This window comes from Prionailurus viverrinus, chromosome D2, assembly GCF_022837055.1.
Source record: "Prionailurus viverrinus isolate Anna chromosome D2, UM_Priviv_1.0, whole genome shotgun sequence".
Classification (NCBI taxonomy): domain Eukaryota; kingdom Metazoa; phylum Chordata; class Mammalia; order Carnivora; family Felidae; genus Prionailurus; species Prionailurus viverrinus.
The window spans coordinates 57,699,750-57,713,711 of NC_062571.1; the positions used below are offsets into that span (position 1 = coordinate 57,699,750).

Sequence of the window (13,962 nt, forward strand, 5' to 3'; positions counted from 1 at the left end):
AGGAGATCATTCTCCAGAGGTCTGAGACCCGAGCGCAAGAATGGGGGACAATTTATAGTCTGTTACTTCCACATTAGTAATAATTTGGTGCACGCTGCAAGTGGGGTAGGAGGAAGAACTTGGAAGGGGAGTCTTCAGGCGGGGACTGGAATTCCCCTATCAGTCCTGTCCGGCCATCTTGTAACATAATTTTTCCCTATCAGAATGATATTACATGATCATTATAATTTTAATAAATGAAAGGCAAGTAACAATATGGTGCTCAAAAACAATAATTAAATATGGGTCTGCAAAGAGGGTATTGTTATAGAAAATGAAGAATGCTATGCCTTCCTTGATTGCAGGCTATCCTTTTAATTTCTATAAGTAATTTTTAGAAAAAAACATAAAAATGATTCATCTTCATTATAAGAAAGCTAGCAAATACTGGTAAGTATGAGGAAGAAAATAAGAATCACTTTGATTCCTCAACCCAGTGCTAACCACTATTAACCATTTAGTGTATATTTTCTAGTCTTTCCCGTGCATTTACGTGTATTTGTGTGAGGATGTTTAAATGGAACATATTATATGTATTATTTTGCTTCTCTCCCCATTTTTTCCCACCATAAATGTGTATATCTGTTACGTCAAGAGAATTTTTTGTGTAGAATCTGGAGTCCATACTAACATCTAACAGCTGCTATTCATTTGACTGCAGATTATGTGCCAGGTACTGTGCTAACATCTTTTTCTTTTTTGAGGGGCATTTAATTTATGTTGACATTATTTCAGACTGCAGAAAACTTACAAGAATCTACAAAAAATTTACTCAGGTATCTCAAACATTAACACTTTACTACTTTTCCTTTTTCTCTCCCTCTCCCTTCCTCCCTTTCTCCTCTTTTTTTCCTACTTTTCCTCCCCTCCTCTTATTTATCCTCCTTCTCCCTCCCTCCCTCTCTCTCTCTCTCTCTCTCTCTCTTTCTCTCTCTCTTTTCATATACATACTATCTAAATATTTCTTGAACTGTTTGACAGTAAGGTGCTGACCTATTTCCCTGTATACCTAAATATTTGAGAGTGCATTTTCTAAAAATAAGGTTATTCTTTTATGTAACCAAAGTATAGTTGTGAAGATCAGGAAATTAACATTGATTTAATATTATTGTGTAATCTGCAGGCTTGTTCAAATTTCAGCCCTTGTCCCAATAATGTGCTTTCATGGCAAAAGAAAATTCTGGATCATGGAGTGCATTCAGTTGTCGTATCTCTTTAGTTTCCTTTAATCTGGAGCATTTCCTCAGTCTGTATTTTTTTTCATGACATTGACATTTTTGAAGAGTGCAGGCCAGTTATTTTGTAGAATGCCCCTAATTTGGGTTTATCTGATGTTTTCTCATGATTGGATTCAGACTATCCATTTTTGGCAGGAGTACTGTAGAAATAACGTTATGCTTCTCAGGACATCATGTCAGGTGGTGTAGGATGTTGAATTACTGGTAATGTGATCTTAGATCACTTCATTAAAAATCCATCCTTGCTGATTTATACCTTTAAAAAAAAAAAGATTTTTTTTAAGTGTTTTAAATGGTACTGTCTGCCAGGTTTTCCCATGTAGTTACTATTTTTCCTTTTGTAGTTTTGTTGGTAAAATATACATAATATAAAATTTACCAGGTTAGCCATTTTTAGGTGTATAGTTCAGTGGGGTTAAGTATTCACATTTTGTTTCTAATTTTCAAATACCTTTGAGAAAACACTTTGAGACTTTATAGATGTTACTTCTTGAACTTTTAAAAAAATTTTTTTTTTAACATTTATTTTTGAGAGTGAGTGAGAGCATGAGTGGGGGAGGGGCAGAGAGAGAGGGAGACACAGAATCAGAAGCAGACTCCAGGTTCTGAGCTGTTGGCCCAGAGCCTGATACGGGGCTCGAACTCACGGACTGCGAGATCATGACTTGAGCCGAAGTCGGACGCTCAACCGACTGAGCCACCCAGGCACCCCACTTCTTGAACTTTTACTCACCAATTTTATTGATTGGTGATTTCTGCCTGAATCATTTTCATGATGGTTCCAAAATAGTAGATTTAGAAATTCAACATATAGAATATGTAAATCTACCATTTCTTCTACACTTATTTATAATAATACTTTATTTCATAATTATTTATTTTGATGCTGTTCCCCTTTTGGCCTTGCTGTCCCTTCAAGCCGATTCCTATCTCCCTTGGGCTTACCCTACTCATTCTTTGAGCACTGCCTCACTTTTTACTGCAACAAAATGTAGGCTCATCTTGCACTTTCCCAGTCTGAGCCCTGGAATGAGTTATTTCTTTAAGGAGCTCTGGTTGCTTTTGGTAGAGAATAGTTTTAAAAGCCGTGATCTGGACCCTAGATGCCCTCATTGCTCTAGGCCCTCTCAGCAGGCACGTGGAAGCAGTTGTGTTGTGGTGTAAGTGTGTGTCCGTCCACACACACTCAGTACATCTTCATCTGTCTACTGAAAGCAGTGAGTTTATACTGATAACCTCTGATTCCAACCCAGTACTACAGGGTTTATTCTGTCCTTCCTTTATTCTGTATTTAGAACTCCCTCTTCCAACAGGGAAAAATCTAGCCCTGTTATTCATATTTTTACTTATTGGCTCAATCTTAGAATAAACTTAAGAATTGCTAACTCATACCACTATTTAAAAGACACCTGAGCAGAGTTCAGTATTTGTTGATAGGTTTTTCTTTAGCCTAAAGGTATATACTCTAAATCTCCAGTGTCCAATAGGGTAGCCACTACACATGAATTGTTTTGTAAGTGTAAAGTATACACTGGATTTTGTAAATTTAGTATAAACTAAGGAAGGTAAAAGATCTTATTAGTATTTTAGTAATATTTTTATGTTGATTATATACTGAAATATTTTAGATATATTGGATAAGATATATTAATAAAGTTAATTCCACCTATTTTATTGAAATGTGGCTATCAGAAATACTAAATTACATATGTGATTCTCATCATGTTTCTGTTGGACAGTGCTGATCTAAAAACCATGTTTAAAAGTTACTTGGATTTGTTTTCTCTCCCTAGCATTCTTCCCATCCTCACATGGTTATGTTAGTCATTTGAAATACAGTTCAGGTTTTTTTTTAATTTTTTAATCTTTATTTATTTTTGAGAGACAGAGACAGAGCACGAGTGGGGGAGGGGCAGAGAGCGAGGGAGACACAGAATCTGAAGCAGGTTCTAGGCTCTGAGCTGTTAGCACAGAGCCCAATGTGGGGCTTGAGCTCACGAAACGTGAGATCATGACCTGAGCCCAAGTCAGACGCTTAACCGACTGAGCCACCCAGGCGCCCCTGAAATACAGTTCTGAGTTTATTTTCATTCTGAGTTTTTCTCCCCATCCTAACTGATCTTCCTTATCTTGGAATATGTGAAACGTTAACATGGTTCCAAAAGTAAGAATTGTACAAAAAAATGTATACTCAGAGCAGTGTTCCCCCCCTTTTTTTCCCCCCCCCTTTCCACCGGTTTCTACCCCACTCTGTAGATAACCAGTTTCATCATTTTCTGAATTATCCTTACTGTGTGTTTTCCCTCCGGGAATGATGAGATACATGTATATTTTCTGATTTCTTCTTTTTTACACAGAAGATATATACTATAGAAAACTTTTGTGCTTGGTTTTTTCATTTAACACAACATATTTTGGAACCCATTCCATATCAATTTATAGACTCACCTTCTCTCCGTCTGTCTTTTCCTCCCTCTGACAGTTGTGTATCACTACTGTGTTGTGAGGATGTTAACCATTCTTTTATGATGTTTCCAATATTTTGCATTTACAAACAGTGCTACAGTGGCTAACCTGGTCATATATATTTTTGTATGTTGGAAATATATCTTTGGGTGAATTCCTAAAATGGTATGTTTGGGTCAAAAGTTTAGAAGCACGTGTAAATTTCTTAAATATTGCTGTATCCCCTTCTGTGGGGGTTGTATAAATTTGAATTCTCACCAGCAGTATGTGAGAGTGTTTGTTTTCCCATAACCATCAGAGTGTTGTTATACTTCTTAATTTTTGCTAACCTTAAAGGTAAGAAGTGGTATCTCCATATAGTTTTAATGTTTATTTCTTTTGTTAGTAGTGAGGTTGAACATCTGTTCATATGTATAAAGGTCATTTAAATATCTTTTTTGTGTTTGTTAATTGTTTTGTATCTTTTTATTTATTTCTCTATTAGATTTTTTTCTCCCTCAATTTTTCTGAGTTCTTTTTTTTTAGGGATGCTAGCTATTTTAAGTTCTATATGTTACAGGTATTTTCTCCCAGTTTGTCAGTTGTTTTTTGGTTATGTGTGTGTGTGTGTGTGTGTGCGTGCATGTGTGTGTCTGTTTTTAGGCATTTATCTAGTTCAATTTTTCAGTCTTTTGTTGCATCTGAATTTTGGGTTGTAATTGGAATACCTTTCTCTTTCCCCAAGGTAGAGAAGAATTTACACGTTTTAGTTGTTACATTTGGATCCCTGCTTCGTTTAGAGTTTTTTTTTTAGTGAATATTATACAAATTTAATAATCTTCCAAATGCTAATTAGTCATCCCAGTATATTTTTTCTTTAAAAAGTACAGTTTTGCCCCAGTGTTTTGAGATGTCATGTTTAGCATACATTAAGTTTCCATTGAGTTTATTTCTGGACTTTCTACTCTTTTGCACTGATCTGTCTATTCCTGTACCATTATCACGCTGTTTTAATTATAGAGGCTTTGTAGTATATCAAGGGATAGCTTTTAACATTTTTAATGTGTCATGTTACATCTTTATTTTTCTGTTGAACTTTAGTGTCAGCTGTCTATCTCTAGAAGAAAGTATGTTCAAAATGGGATTTTTATTGGGATTACGTTAAATTCATAAATTACTTGAGGGAGAACTGACGTCTTTATGATGTTGAGTAATGTTGAGTTTTTTTTTTTTTATCTGAGAACAAGGAAACAAGCTTTCCATTTGTTCACATCTACTCAGGAATGTTTCAAAGTTTTTATATTGGTTTCGTACACTTGTTAAATTTTCCATTTTTTAAAAACTCCATATATTTGTAGATCTTTGTATCAGTTTTTATAGAGCTACATTATTCTTTCTAATGACTATTTTTGTATAGCTTAGATATACCATAATTTATTTAACCTTACCCATATAGGTGGACGTTAAAGTTGTTTATAATTTTTCACTATTATAAATAGTTTTGGGAGAAGTATTATGGTAGAGGTCAGTTATTACCTTATGATAAAGTATTTGAAGAATTGCCTGGTCCTAAGCCCCTTTGATATGTAAAAGATTCTGAAATATTGTTAAAATGCTTTATACGTTATTAAAAGGTATACCTCCATCAACAATGTGTGAATTCTTCTGTCTACATTTACCAAAATAGGACCTTATTGCTCTTTAAGTCTGTCAGTTTGATGGGCAAACAAAAGTACTGTGTATTTATATATTTATTTTGCATTTCTTTGGTAACTGATATGATTTATTTTTTCTTTGCTAGCTGATGAGGTTTATTTTTTTATCCATCCATCCAGCCATCTGGCATATTCTTATTGAGCATCCACCATATGCCATCCTGTAAGTTAGAACTGTAGTTATGACTAGAAGTTGAGCATCTTTTTGTGGTTTTCATCATTTGTATTATTTTGGTTTTTTTCTTTAAAAAAAAATTTTTTTTAAACATTTATTCATTTTTGAGAGAGAGACATAGCCTGAGCAGGAGAGGGGCAGAGAGAGAGGGAGACACAGAATCTGAAGCAGGCTCCAGGCTCTGAGCTGTCAGCACAGAGCCCGATGTGGGGCTTGAGCCATGGACCGTGAGGTCATGACCTGAGCTGCAGTTGGACGCTTAACCGACTAAGCCACCCAGGTGCCCCACTTTCTCTTTTTTTTGAAGGCAATTGATAGGCATTTCTGCCCCCTCAGACTAGTTCTCACAGGACTGAGAATGAGAAAAGATGACATTTTCTTATTCTGTTTGGTTGATGAGCTACTAAAAAGTATTTTCATCTGTTTGTGTTTATTTTCATTGCACATTCTATGGTAGGTAAATGTGTTAAACTCTTAGCATTTGCGAAATGAGATAATGAAAGTTAAGAGCATAGACTAGTGTCAAAGAAGTAATTATATATTTTTATAAAAATAACTTTTATTATTTTCCAGGTGAGACTGCTGTTTATCAAAAGGAAACTTTTGTACCATTTGCCTTCAGATAAAATCTGTCTGCATGTTCTAGAGTTTTATTATTCAAAAAATAAATGTCATTTATTTGGTAAGTCAGTTGACTATACTTGTGCGTATTTTATAGAACTATTGTTTATTTACCCTAAATATTTATTTGCTTATATTTTGTTTCTTTTAGTGTCATTTGAATTGTAACTCATTTAAAACAAGTTTGAGAGTGGCAGTTTCCTGAAGGACTGAGGGTCTCTTAAAGATTTTCTTGTATTCACTGTTCTTAATTTTGGTGTTTGCTGTAGAGAGAACAGGGGCTGGTTAAATATTAGAATTAGTTCTCAAAGCTGGGATACTGGTTTTGCTTTGTTTAGTCTCTTCCACTGTAGGAACAGAGAATTGACATCCTTTCAAGCTCTAGAACTTCCCTCTCGTTCATATATGGAGCAGTGAAGAAGCTATGTTATTATAGAGGTGTGAAGAACTGACTCAGGAAGATTATATATTCAGTAAAGCATAAAGAAGCAGAGTGAGTAATGCTATGAAAGAAATTAGAAATGAAAAATAATGAGATAGCTAGTGAAACTGATTTTAATTATTTCATATTACTCTATAGGTGTTCTTTTTCAATTAAATTTTTTTCCAAGAAGACTTAGTAAGTTGATATAACCACTGTTATGTAAGACTTTCTTAGTCACATCCTCTTACGGTCTTTTCAGTCTGTTCCAGCTTGTTTCTAATGTTTTGCCAGTGTTAACTGGGTGGCTGATACGTAGGGTGAAGGCTTTAGTGGCAATAAGAGGGTCAGTCATAGCAAATGTTAGAAGATAATTGTACTTGGGTGCTGCTGAAGCATGTGGCAAAAAATTGGAAACTATAATGAAATGATACTGGTGACTTGAAGAATTTTCTTTTAAATGGTTTTACACAAAAATAATGAGAAGTAAATATTGATGTTCAGAGCGTAAAGTATTCTCAAATGGAATCTAAGGATGAGGACTATAGCTGCAGAAAAAAGGGGAAAGAAGATTCTCCTTCGATATCTTTTTTGGTGGTGTCTTTGCTTTTGTTAGCATCAGAAAGCGTACTTCTGATATTCCTAGAGGGGGTATATGGCTGCTATGAGTACAGGCATGAGATTTCATTGTGCATGAGTCTGAAATGGCCCCAATCTTAGAGCAAACCAAAATGAGTTTTAATCTTGGTTATTTAAAATCTCCTTGTACCTGTCTTATTAGGAGTATTATTTTTTTTAAGAAGAAACTAATTTGCAACTGGCTATAAAGAGTGACATTGTGTCCGGGAAAATGGTGTACTAACACACTGCGCTGTCCCACAAGAGTACTTCTCAAGTCCCTGAACGCAGTGCTGACAATCTGTGAGGGCCTGTGAATCGTTGGGCAGCAGTTGGGGAAGACGGCCAGCAGAGTGAGGTGGTTGTGTGTAAGTTACAGAGGAGGTGGGAGGGGAAGAAATGAGAGAAGAGCAGGGCAACTCTGGTTCTGTGGGCAGTTGGAATGGAAGCTATTCTTGTTGGTACTACTGAAACGATTGTGAAGTGAACAGCCAGAGGTTGTGTGTGAGGCGGAGGGGTTTGGTGGAGTAGAAAATTGTGTATTTCACTTTTCCTTTCAAGGTGTCAGTGTTTCATTCTGTCATCAAAACTGTAAGGCTATGGGGCGTCTGGGTGGCTCAGTTGGGTGACTGACTTTGGCTCAGGTCATGATCTCACAGCCTGTGAGTTCGAGCCCAGCGTTGGGCTCTGTGCTGGCAGCTCAGAGCCTGGAACCTGCTTCGGATTGTGTGTCTCCCTCTCTCTCTACCCCTCCCCTGCTCACGCTCTGTGTCTCTCTGTCTCTCAATAATAAATAAACGTTAAAAAAAAAAAAAAAAAAACTGTAAGGCTGCATGTTCTGTTGATGAGAGTGTGGATTGGATAGATTTAAAAATTTTGAAGAGACTAGAAATATCACTTCCTACCAGGAAATGAGACTATAAAAGTCAGGGTGATAGGGATGGGGCTTATCTTTTCCAGGAATTATTGTAATGGTAGGAAGGCCAGTTACCATATCGAGATCCCCAAATGACTGGGCCTTTATCTCAGACGAATATATATCCTGTTATTTATTTATATATTAGATCTTACGTACGCATACCATCAACTAGTGTTGTTTAGAACCACTTGGCCAGCCATGGCAGTCTTCATCAGACATCAGTACATGGGTTTCTGAATATTTCTGGGTTGTGGAATAGACTTTAATGTGGGGCGAGTTATGGTTCACTATGGTTCAGCCTTTGGCTCTAGCTAGACTAGTTTCTGTAAGTGTCTCCAAAATATCACTTTCTGACTTATTGCGTCTTCATATTGTTCAATCTTCTTGCAATGTCTCCCTTCAGTTCTCTTTCTCTATACCAGCTTATAAAGGCCTAACTCCAGTTCCACCTATTTTATTACCTCTTCAACCATTCTAGGCCCTTACTGATATCTCTCTGGGTTTTTATCATTTACTGCTTTTCTCTTTACTTAGCTATCATATATTATTTTAAAACATTTTTTTTTTTTTTTTTTTGAGAGTGTGTGCTCGTGTGTGAGCAGGGAAGGAGAAAAGGAAGAGGGAGAGAGAGAATCTTAGGCAGGCTCCATGCCCAGCACAGGGTCTGATGGGGGCTCAGTCTCACCACTGTGAGATCGTGCATGGCCCGAGCTGAAACCAAGAGTCAGATGCTTAACTGACTGAGTCACCCAGGTGCCCCTAAAATGATAATTTGAAAAAAAATATTTTATCTTCCCAATTAGATGGGGACAACTTAAAGGGGAGGCTACACTATTCATGTGGTTCAAACCATGTTATATTATTGTAGTCTTTATAATCTGTACTCTCCCAACATAGTATCTGTATCAGTATAGTATCTGCACTTAAAAAATATTTGACTCCAAGAAAATGCCATTACCTATTGTTAGCTTTTACTAGTCTTTAACATTTATCTTTCTTTTTGTATCATAAGAAAAATAGATTAGAATTGCAGTTTTAGTACCTGAGTCATGTTTGTTCAGTACATCGTACTTCTTGGAAAAGCCTTCTGTAGTGCTCTCTACAGGCTTCCTGATTTTTAAAGGAACATTGCTCTGAAGAGATTATATTCTAAGTTAATTACAGTATTTATTCTTGAATCTCTAATTAGTAAGCTTTCAATCTGCATATAAGAGAAGCTCTTATTTGTTAATTATCTAATGTTTTCTTTGCCTACTTTGAAGTGTAACTTGCTTTAGTTTCTCAGTTTCTCACCAGCCACATTTGGCCTTCACGCTTGCTAGCATAGCTTCAAGGAGGGGGAGAGAGACACAGATTTGTAACTATATCTCTAACATAGGGATTCCACCTCCTTTACAGTTGTTCTCCTATTGCTATTGCACTTTTTTTTGTTTTTTTAAGCTTTTCTCTGCTGTCTGTTTTACCCCATTTTTTAGGAGGCCTATATTCTAGTCTAGTACACTAGTTCAGGGACTTTGGAATTCTAACCAACGCTTGGAAGCTGTGTGATTTTAAGTAATTTAAGTTTCAGATTTCTCATCTGCAAAATTAAGATACCTAGCTACCTCTTAGTTTGTAGTTTGGATCAAATGAGATAATATAGAGGCACCTAGGTGGCTCAGTTGGTTAAGCGTCTGACTCTTGATTTCGGCTCAGATCGAGCCCCACATCGGGCTTTGCATTGACAGTGTGGAGCCTGCTTGGGATTCTTTGTCTTTCCCTGTCTCTCTGCCCTTCCCCTGCTCTTCTCTCTTGCTCTCTTAAAATAAATAAATAATTTAAAAAATGAGATAACATGTATAACACTCAGCACAGATTAAGTCTGGTTGCTTCTACTTTGAAAATTTACTGTGTGGTTTATTAGCTTTAGTCTGTGAATCCTAAAGGGAAAGAAAGATCAAGGTTAATGCATGTCATGTTTGAGGTACAGCCCTCAAATCGTTGTCAATTTCAACTCTGTTGTCAACTGTAGGATGTTAGGGATGAAATCCAGATAGATCAGTAGAGGAACTAATTTCTAATAAGTCTAGAAATAACAGACCAACCTCCAGATGTCTGGTAAGGGACATACGTTTTAGGAGGGAGTTTTTCCTTCTCTCTCCCCCCTGCCACCAGGTATATATGTGGAATAAGAAGCAGAGCTTTCTCTCCACCTTTCAATTACATGTTATATTGCTGTTGTGTTCAGTTATATTACGACTTTGGTCTATATTACTGCCTTTTGAGTTGGTCAGTAATAGGTGCACTAACATTAAACTGGGAATAGTTAAGTAGGTGAACTACCGGGATACCATGTTAGTGGAGTGTGAAAGAGGCTAAGCTACGGACTGTTTCCCAGCCTATAAAGCGTGAAATCAGTTGGTGCTGATGCATGGTGACTATAGTCACTGGAGTGTAAAATAACTTGAGGACATGAATTGTGTTTAGTTGTGAGAAAAACCTTTTCATGCCATAATTTGTTTATGTATTTTGGCACCCCCAGGATCCTGCTGGAATCATGCATCCTATATCTTTCATTGTCTTAATACTCAGATTTCTCATGGAATGTTTCTTCATTTATGCAAACCATATTCTTGTCCAATTGCATGCAGAGATGCAGAGGCTGTAAATCTCCAGATTTATACTAAAGACTAATACTAAAATACTGTAACTATTATATTCTGTTTAAGATGACATCTGAAAATACCATCTTCTACAGGGATTTGATGTACCAGTTTCTTCTGTTTGGAAACTCAAATTTGAAGTGCACTCTACATTCTGCTTTGAAGCTTCCTCCAGTCTGAGAATTGTGTTACCAGTTTCACTGGTTGCTATTCCCATGTTCACATGTGTCTCTGGAGAAAGGGAAGTATGTAGAGAAGGATAATGTTTTCAAATGGTTGGGGGAGTTGGTAGGAAGACGTATAGCGATTATTCTTATGGGGAATAGAAGAGAGGGAGTTTCTCTCCTGACACCTGGTGAGGTTCTTCACCATATGGTTTTGAGGGTGAGGCAAGGTGAATGAGGAAGTTTCAGAGACTATAGTGAATTATTATTGTCAGCACTTTTAAGTCTGGAAGGTTATTGGAAATAGGCATGCCATGAAAGCATTAAAGTTCTTTCATTCTTACCCTTGTTGGTTTTACTGTTTTACTGCAGCGGTCTTTGAACTCTGGTTGCTTTGTATTTATACATTCTAAGCAAATTGTGAATATTTATGAAATTAATACATTATTGTGAGACACCATCCTGCTGAATGTCAAGCAGTGAATTGTAGCAGTTAAATGCAGGGACTTTGAAGTCTTAACTGACACTCAAAACTGTGTGATCTTAAGTTACTTAAGCTTCAGATTTCTCATCTGTAAAATTGGGATAATAATAACTACTTCATAGTATTATAGTTGGAATCAAGTGAGATCTTTCATACACACACACATATATATAAATGAAACATTTAGCATAGTCCTTGTCACATGGCAAACACTCATTAAGTGGTAGCTGGGTTTTTCTTCCTCTGCTACTACTTCTGGTACTACTCTACCACTGCTTCGGTTTTGCTTGTAGGGCCTAAACTTTCATGCAACAGAAAACATAATTAGATACGGTTCATAGCAGCAGATTGTGAAGAATATGTCATTGTTCTCTTAGACATGGCTTAATAGATCTTAACCAAATAGAAGCTCTGTAAAAAGACTTTTTTCATGAAAGGAAAGGATCGTTATTATGTTGACTTAAGATAGCTTTGCAAATGAATATAAACAATTATTTTAAAATGTATTTGGTTAATGCAAATAAAACAACCTATGAACTTAGGGAGTTTATAGGAATAAAATAAGAGTTCAAAGTATTGTCATTTCTTATTATTCACTTAAGCCATCTTTTCTGAGGAAGTGCGTTTTTCAAAATTGGTAAGAGAAATGTGTGTCTGGTGTTAAGAATAGTTGTAATAGAGATCTTGCCCAGTGTAAGAGGCACATTTTTGTGGGAATGGGATGGAAAGTCTTTCTCATCATCTTATACTAATAGAAATGAGCATTGGTATGAATAATGTATTTGGTTTTGGTCTGCATTATGTGATTATTTTTGCAGCACAATTAACTTACTGATTAAAGTTTGTCCAGCTGGTATATCCAGAACTTATACTGACTGAAAAACTGGGTAAGGCAACTATGGTGATAAAACTACTAGTTTTAGTTGATAGGAGACCTGGTTTCTTGTCTCAGTTCCTACTCAAATAACTGTAAGTCTCAGATAAATTCCTCAACCAGTTCCTTATCTCTCTGTCTTCCTTCCTTCCTTCCTTCCTCTTCCTTTCTTCCTTTTCCTTCAAAAAATTTCTTTTCATGTATATTTATTTTGAGAGAGACAAAGAGCAAATAGGGGAGTGACAGAGAGAGACAGGGAGAGAGAGAATCCCAAGCAAGCTCTGAACTGTTGGCACAGCGCCTGACACTGGGCTGGATCACATGAACCGTGAGATCATGAACTGAGCAGATCAAGAATTGGATGCTTAACCGACTGAGCCACTCAGGCACACCAGTATTCTCATCTTTAAAATGAGGTGATACCACATGATTTTCAAAGGTCTTTTTCAGCTCTAAGCTTTTGGGCTATGTATGGAGGTGGCTTGGCAATCAGGAAATAGAGCAATGACACATTTTGGCCACCAGACAGACGGTAAAGTCCAGTCAGTCAACTTGTGCTATGTATTTGACAAGAATGTAGCATCCTTGCAAACGAGGTCACATTACTTTTCTATCCATTTAGTTTAAATAAGTTATGGAGCTTCTTGCTTTTCTGATTCTAGTTGGATTGAATATCTTTCTGCTTTTGTTATTTTCAACCTTCTAGATAGGACTGGGACAAGTACATAAAGAAGGGAGAAGAGTAGAGGTTTATAGTTGTCAGGGATTCATTTAATTTTGTTCTCCAAGATAGCGAGTGGCTCTCGGATGACCTGTGGGCAGTTTTCATGGGAGGCGCAAGAGTGTGGGTGACCAAATTTTAATTTGTGGTCACCTTCCCCCAAAATACACCGGGCACACACACAAATGACACTCAACCCTATTTATCCCCACTCTCTCTGAAATCATAAAAATGAAAATGAAATGTCTGAAAAATAGAATAAGCACAGCACTTTTAATTAAAACCTAGATTCCAGCCGTTCTTTGTCACTTAATATCTATTTAGCCATGGCCATCACAACCTCGGATCCTTAGTTTCCTTATTTGGAAAATTAAGATCTTGAATTCTGACTTACGCAATCCTTTTCGGTAATGTAATTCTGAGATTCTGTAAAGATTCTTTAATGTTTATGTGAAGGGCAGTGATATTTTTGATACAGCATTATAATTAAGTAGTATCTTGTAAAAATAGTCTATCATTTTTTTTTTTTTTTTTTTTGGCAAGGAACAGAAGCATAGGTGCTGTTAAGGCATAAATATTAAAGTATTAAAGTTAGCTACCATAAGAGCAAGAAGAACAACACTCTGCTGGGACATTTTTATAACCCCACAAACAAATAAAAACAAATTCTCTAGACTGCAGACTCAGGGTGCAACAAATCAATCGAAAGGGGCCATACTAGGCGCCAGGCCAACCTGATTTGGGGTATAGTTGATAACGAAGCATTCATAGGAGAAGTCATTTGGGGATAAGTGAGCTTGAAAAAAGAGGACATCTATATCACAGAGGGAAACTATATCAAAAAGCTGGAGTCAGAGTCCATTTCTTCCAGTCACACAAGTGGAAA

The 13,962-nt window shown here is 36.6% G+C and overlaps 1 protein-coding gene across 8 annotated transcripts in view; it reads left to right on the forward strand.

Annotated features, from left to right (window-relative positions):
* Window positions 1–13,962, forward strand: part of R3HCC1L (R3H domain and coiled-coil containing 1 like) — a 95,056-nt gene that overhangs the window by 18,783 nt on the left and 62,311 nt on the right. For 5 of the 8 annotated variants that reach the window (XM_047824930.1, XM_047824927.1, XM_047824925.1 and 2 more), the window contains one exon: window positions 6,186–6,294. The exons of the other annotated variants lie outside the window; for them this stretch is intronic. The gene's annotated coding sequence lies outside the window, so the exon portion shown is untranslated. The remainder of the gene's footprint in view (window positions 1–6,185; window positions 6,295–13,962) is intronic. 8 annotated transcript variants of the gene reach the window in all.